The following is a 7,936-nucleotide window of genomic DNA, read 5'->3' as shown; positions in this document are numbered from 1 at the left end:
AGCTAAGTGGAACCTTCTTTAGGACTTGATTTTGATAAATTTAGTTTGATAATTCATGTTATTGATGAATTGAGGTAGAATAACCTTGTTATTTTTGTTTTTCTTTTCTCTTTTCGGGGTTGTCACCGCTTTGCTAGGCACCACCGTCTGTGGTAGTTGTTGCTTCTTGTTTTCTTTTCATTTTTGCTTTTACTTGATTAGGTAACCTCCTCTTACCAGTTACCTTTTAAATTTACTAATTTTAGTTCAAATTATGTTACGGACTTTAGGATAGAAGCCTTTATTATGTGGTTGAATTGGGCTATTGATTGATTTAATTAATTTAGTACTTGATTGTGTTGTTGTTTGATTTGATGTTGACTTAGTACCCGTTCAAGAATTACTCATTAGGAGTAATTCTTGAATAGTCCCCATTTTGGGACTGTCTTTGTACGTTTCAAGTCATTTAGGTAGTAAACACGTACTTGTGATTTATTAATGAGGAATGAGTTTGGTGGCGATCCCTTTAATGTTCTCCGAATACATGTATATGTGGAGTAATTAGTTATTCTACATAGATGTGTATTTGGAGAAGCGAAAAGGGAATTCTTGCGAATTTTTCCTCATTAATAAATTACAAGTGTGTTTGCTAGTGACTTGAAACGTACATTGACGGGTTTAGGTTGGAGTGATAAGGACCCCATTCGAAGATGGATTACTTATTGACAATATTTATATATTGTTTTCATATGTTTATTGTATAATGTGGAGTATAATGTTTAAATTTTGTATGTAATATTATTGTTATTTTTTAAAAATGTTTAAATTATTGTGGGGTCTTCTTTAGATTAAAATGAAGAGATTGGAACGTTCATGGATGTATGAAGGAAGATTAGACCATTCCAATAAGAAAAGACGTCCTACCGCTAGATTTATAAAGGGTGTTAGCGAGTTTATTGAATTTGCTAAACAACAAGATGAATATGACTTGGTAGACAAAAAACTTAGGTGCCCTTGTGCCAAATGCAAAAACCTGAAATACCAGCTTGACATTGTAGTAGAAGAACATCTCATTATAAACGGGTTTAAGCCAAATTATTACAATTGGATTTCACATGGAGAAGCATATTCTCCAATTCATGAACAAGTTCACACCCAACAAATACAAAATGATGAGAACCCATATAGAGAGATAGTTGTTGATGCTATGGATTCCAGACCATACAACTATTTCTGAAGAACAACCGCCACACCCACAAGCAAAAGCCTTTCTTGACATGTTAAAAGCCTCAGAAAAACCCTTGTATGAAGGAAGCAGAATGACATTGTTACAAGCCGCTTCTAGGCTAATTACCTTGAAATGTGAGTTCAATATGCCATTTGTTGCTGTTGATGGCATTGCCTCGTTCCTTGAGGAATCTTTCCCCGATGATAATATCATGACCCGAAGTTTCTATACTACCAAAAAAGTAGTTAAAGGTCTTCAGTTACCGCATGAAAAGATTGATGCATGTCCTGAAGGATGTATGCTATTTTGGAAAGATGATGATTTGCTTGACAAATGTAAAGATTGTGGGGCGGATAGATATGAGACAAGTGAAGGAGATACAGTTTTGGTGTTGAAAAAAGGCAACGGTAGTAAGAGGGCCAAAAAGAGTAAGAAACCAATAGCATGTAACCAATTGTTTTACTTTCCTCTCGCACCAAGACTTCAAAGAATCTATGCCACCAAAAACATTGCCGAACAAATGAGATGGCACAAAGAAAACCCACGTGCTCCGGGGAAGATGAGTCATCCTAGTGATGGGGAAGAATGGAAACGATTTGATCAGATGTATCCTGATTTTGCCAAGGAACCCCGCAATGTACGACTTGGCTTGTGTACGGATGGATTTGATCCTTTCGGTAATTTTGGGAGGAAGTATTCTTGTTGGCCCGTTATGGTCACACCATACAATTTACCACCTTGGTTATGTATGAAAAGACCATTTATCTTCTTGTCACTTATTGTTCCCGGACCAAAAAGCCCGAAACGTAATTTGGATGTTTATTTACAACCATTGGTGGAGGAGTTGAAATATTTGTGGGAAGTTGGGGTGGAAACTTATGATGTGTCTAAAAAACAAAATTTTCAACTTAAAGCTTCCCTTTTGTGGACAATAAATGATTTTCCCGCCTATGGTATGCTATCTGGGTGGTCTACACAAGGACAAAAAGCATGTCCTTGTTGCATGGAGGAAAGTAAAGCATTTTGGCTTCCCAATAGCAAGAAAATAAGCTGGTTTGATTGTCATAGATGCTTCTTACGAGAGCGAAATCCACATAGGAAGAACAAGAAAGCTTTCACAAAAGGAAAAGAGGTGCTTGATGCCCCTCCGAAACGAGTGCCTGGGGATGAGATATGGAAGACGGTATGTGATTTACCATCCCCTATTGATGGTACCGAGGAAGAATTTAAAGAATTGAAAAAGCAGAAAAACGGTTGGTTTAAAATAAGCATTCTTTGGGACCTTCCTTATTGGAAGACAATGTTGATAAGACATAATTTGGATGTAATGCACATAGAAAAGAATTTCTTTGAGCAACTAATTGACATGATCATGGATGTAGAAGGTGAAAAATGTGATAGCATTGCTTCTAGAAAAGATTTGCAGAAATTATGTCATCGTCCCAAATTACACATTCGCGGCGACGGGTCTAAGCCAACATCCATTTTCACTCTCGACAAAGCTAAGAGAAAAGTATTGTGTGAGTGGTTACGAAATTTGAAGTTTCCTGATGGGTATGCATCAGATTTTAGTCGATGTGTTGATCTTAAGAAGCTGAAGTTGCAAGGCTTGAAAAGTCATGATTGTCATGTATTCATGGAGCGATTATTACTCGTTGCTTTGAAACACCTCGTGCCGACAAACGTTTGGAATGCAGTTGTTGAGATTAGTCAATTCTTCCGAGATTTATGTGCCTCTTCAATATGTGTTGATGACATGATTCGTCTAGAAGAGCAAATACCACAGATATTGTGTAAGCTTGAAATGATCTTTCCTCCTGCCATTTGGGACAAACATGAGGACCAATTTCCATCATGGTTTCAGAAACATGTAATTGAGTTGAATATTCAAGATGATTTGATAAGAAGTTTGGCTTTTGGTCCTTCAAAAATGGTAAGAACGTGGAATCGATACTCGGTTAATGGGTTTAATTTTCAAACATTCAACCACGGTAAAGGTAAGGCTAGGTGCAATTGGGGGGTTACTATTTCTTCTCTTGATGACAACGAATACTATGGTATAGTTGAAGATATCTTTGAAATTAGTTATAGTGGACGTGTGAGCTTATAAAACTGTCTTATTCAAGGTTGATTTGGAAGGATAATTCGTGGTTTGGAATGAGAGTACATGAACAATACAAGCTTGTAGAAGTGAATCGTACTAGAACATACTCTAAGTATGATCCATTTATACTTGCACATCAGGCTCATCAAGTGTATTTTGCTACTTATCCAAGCACAACAAATGATAGAAATCAAAATGCGTGGTGTGTAATCTTTAAGACAAAGGCACGGTCACAAGTTGATACAACTTTTTTCCAAGAAGAAAACGTTTCAAATAAAACGCTTTTGTCTCCACCCGATGAAATCAACTATGAGCATGAGAATAAAGATGGTGAAGACATGGAAGAGGAAGAATATTATGATGTGGAAGAGAGACTGCCGGGAGAGGATGAAGCGGAGGAGGAGGAGGAGGAGAGAAGGGAAGAAGAGGAGGAGAGGAGGGGGGAAGATGAGGTGAGGAGGAGAAGGGAGGAGGAGAAAAGGAGGAAGGACGAGGGGTTTGGAGATGAAGATGATTATGATGATGATGGTGACGATGATGAGAATGAGGAAGATGATGAGGATGAGGACGAGGGGTTTGAAGATGAAGATGATTAAATTGGTATAATTTTGTATTACTCAAGAGTAAATTATTAAAATTTAGAAGTCTGTATACTTTTCATTTATCATTATTTGTGTTAATTTTTATTTGTATTACTGCAGATGGCTGGAGCAGGTCGAGGTAGGAAGCGTGGAGGCGGCTCAAGTTCGGGAGAGTCGCGTCCGGAGCGGGAGGAGGAGTTTGTGCGGGAGGATCCGATGCTGACAGACGGTGACGGTGAGAGGCGACGCTACCGACGAGCCACCACGGGTGCCGATACGGTACACTTCGGATCATAAGATGATTCTTGAGCCGGCGGGATTATGGTAAGTTTTATTCTTTATTAGTCTACTATTTTTTTATTTTTTTTTAAAAATAATAATTGTTTGTAATTTTACATGTTCAAAATAAATGCAGGTTTATGGACGATTGCGTGGTACGAGGTGTCACGAAAAGCACGAAGACTAATTTCGTGGGTCCAATTCCTACATCGTGGACACAAGCTTCTCATGCACAAAGAGAGGCGTGGTTCAATAACTTTCGGGTATATATTTTCCGTAATTCTTTGTTTTAATAACCAAGGTTATACTTTTATTTTATACTAATATGAAATTTTGTCTCTTTTTTTTTGCAGCAATCATTTGCTTGGTCACCGTCTCAAGAACAGAATATCCGTATCAGGTACAATGACGTCGGTACTCGACGATATCGGGACGTGATTTGGAAGGTAGTTAGGCGCCCAAAGGAACCAGACCACATGAAAGGTATTTAATTAACTTGTTTTGTTATTTGTATTAATTAGTATATACTCTCTTATATTATAAATAATATCAGTAACTTATTAGTTATGATTTCATATGTGTAATTGCAGGTGACAAGTATGAAGGCTTAATAAAGCATACCAAAACTGAAGCTTTTCAGAAGAAGTCTAAGCAATCATCCCTCAACAAAAGAGGAGGAAAGGAAGACGCCGTGAACGAGCCTACTCATTACGCGGGTTCACGATCGTTCTGGAATCGTATGTTGGGTGTAAGTTTGTCTATTATTTCACACTTTTTTTTTTTTGTTTTCAATGCAACATGTTTATTTTATGTTAGATTTTTTGTTGATTTTCTAACATGTATGTTTTTTTTTTCATTCAGAGAGGAAAGAAGAAGTCACAGCCGATTGCAACGGTACCGGAACTGTTTCTGGACACGCATTCCAGGGTTGACCACAAAGGGGTTAGAACTTGGACTAAGCCAAAAGACAAGCAATTATATGTAAGTTTTCCCTAAAACTTTATTTTTGTTAATTTATTCTCTTTTAAAATGTCGTATATAAGGTGGTTACCATATTAACTTACAACCATTTGTTTAATATTGTAGGAAGCATTTGAACAAGAAAAAGCCGCCAATCCAGAAACTCCGGATAATGACATATGGTATAAGTTGGTGGATGGCTTCAAGAAAGGGCACGTGTATGGTACCGGAAGTTCAACACCGGCTTTCTATTAGAAAACGCGTAGGAGATCGACTTCAACAATTCCCAGCAACACGTATCAACCGGGAATTATTAGTCAACTTCAAGGTCAAATAAGAGAGCGTGATGAACGTGATGCCAAACGTGATGAAGAATTGCGCCAAATGAAGGAAAGAATGGCAATGTTTGAGACTTGGTGGCAAGGTTGTAACCCCGGACCTGGACCCAACTACGATCCAAATGATCCGCATGGTCCACATGGGGGAGTGGAGCCGGTGTTGGCTTCCAAGTAAGATGATTTTAGCATGTAAGCTTGTAAAACTTGAACTTTAGACTTGAACATTAGAATCGCTTAGCTTGTAAAACTTTCATTTTCAATATATGAAATGAAGTTTGAGAAAATGGGAGGTGTTGGGTTGAAATGTATGGTGTTGTGTGTGTTGAAATTTGGGATGTATGGTGTTGTGGAACATCGTTTTTTATGCAGGTCGTAAATATTTGGCTAGCAATGAAAACGAGAAAAACCACCAAAACATACAGTGGCTTTGGCGACTGAATTGAGATTTGGCGACTGAAATTCAGTCGCCAAATTGGCGACTGATTTATGGTAGTCGCCAAAATGGCGACTGAATTTCAGTCGCTAAACCCCAATTCAGTCGCCAAAGTTCCTCAACCAAACTGGCTACGTCACCCAAAAATGGCGACTGAATGTAGATTTGGCGACTGCATTTCAGTCGCCAATTTGGCGACTACCTAGAATCCGTCGCCAATTTGGCGACTACCCTATCAGTCGCCATTTTTGTCATTTGGCGACTGATTTGTCAGTCGCCAAATTTGGCGACCGACTTTAGTCGCCAAAGCTAGAAAGGCGACTAAGGTCCGCGACTGACGTTTGGCGACTGATTTCAGTCGCCAAAATGATTTTGGCGACTGATTTCAGTCGCCAAAATCAGTCGCCTGTTTTAATTCTTTTTGTAGTGGCTTTGTCTAATTTGAAAACATGGTTAGGCAAGTCATTGTTCTCAAAACCCGGTGGTTGCTCTACAAAGACATCTTCTTCCAAATATCCATTTAAGAAAGCGGTTTTAACATCCATTTGGAAGAGTTTAATGCCTTTGTGAGCCGCAAAAGCTATAAGTAATCGTATGGCCTCAAGTCTAGCTACCGGTGCATAGGTTTCATCGTAGGCAATACCCTCTTGTTGGTTATAACCTTGCACCACTAGTCTAGCCTTGTTCCTTACAATTTCTCCCGAGTCATCAAGCTTATTGCGAAAGACCCACCTAGTACCAATGACGGTACGATTAGGCGGCCTAGGGACTAAGTGCCATACCTCGTTTCTTTTGAATTGATTGAGTTCTTCTTGCATAGCAAGCAACCGATCTGCATCATCAAAGGCGATCGTTACATTTGAAGGTTCAATTTGAGAAAGGAAGGCATTGTGGGCACAAAATTCATTGAGATGAGCGAGATTGTTGAGGGATGATCTTGTTCGAATTCCCGAGTTGAGATCGCTTGTGAGATTAGAGAGTGGATGAGAGCTTTGATGTTTCCACTTCTTTGGAACAATGGTTTCTTGTTCCCTCTCAGCAACATCAGTCACAGTGACTGTTTCTTTTGGCCTAGAGTGATCTTCATCATCACTGTTTTGGGTTGATTCAATTCTGGAGGTGGAGGCAACAGTCGTTGGGTCTGTTGCTTCCAGAGAAGAAACAGTAGCAGATGTGCTACGTGTTCCCCCTGAGCTGCTGATTTCCTTTGAAGGTGACAGTCCCGTAATGCATTGCAAGTCAGCGTTGGGAGCTTCTTCATTCTCGAACACGAAGTCTTTTCGAACAAGACCAATCTCAAACTCATCGTCATCATCATCTTCATCATCCTCGTTTTGTACCTGCCCAAGCACACTAGATTCATCAAAAATGACATGGATGCTTTCTTCAATTAACAAGGTTCGTTTATTGTAAACTTTATAGGCCTTGCTATGATCGGAGTACCCAATAAATACTCTTTCATCACTACGTGGATCGAACTTATCCAAATTTTTTTTACCATTGTTATGAACAAAACATTTGCTTCCAAAACATCTAAAATATGAAATGTTGGGTTTTCTTCCACGTAGCAATTCATAGGGAGTTTTATTCAATATACTCCTTATCATGACACGATTATGAATGTAGCAAGCGGTATTTACCGCTTCGGCCCAAAAGTTCTTAGGCAACTTACTAGATAATAACATTGTTCTAGCCATTCCTTCGAGGGTTCTATTCATCCTTTCAACCACACCATTTTGTTGTGGTGTTCTAGGAGCCGAGAAGTTATGGTCTACACCATTGTCATCACAATAAGCACCAAATGATGAGTTTTCGAATTCGGTTCCGTGATCGGTTCTCATTGAAACAAGTTTTAAATCAAGTTTATTTTGAATCTTTCTTAACCAAATTAGAAACTCATCAAATGTCTCATCCTTAGAGCTTAAGAAGAGTGCCCAAACAAACCTAGAGTAATCGTCAACAATGACAGACACATAACGACTACCACCTCTACTTCTAGTTCTCATTGGTCCACACAAGTCGATATGTAAGAGT

This window comes from Silene latifolia, chromosome 7 (genome assembly GCF_048544455.1).
Source record: "Silene latifolia isolate original U9 population chromosome 7, ASM4854445v1, whole genome shotgun sequence".
In the NCBI taxonomy this organism is placed as follows: domain Eukaryota; kingdom Viridiplantae; phylum Streptophyta; class Magnoliopsida; order Caryophyllales; family Caryophyllaceae; genus Silene; species Silene latifolia.
This window is presented reverse-complemented; position numbering follows the sequence as displayed.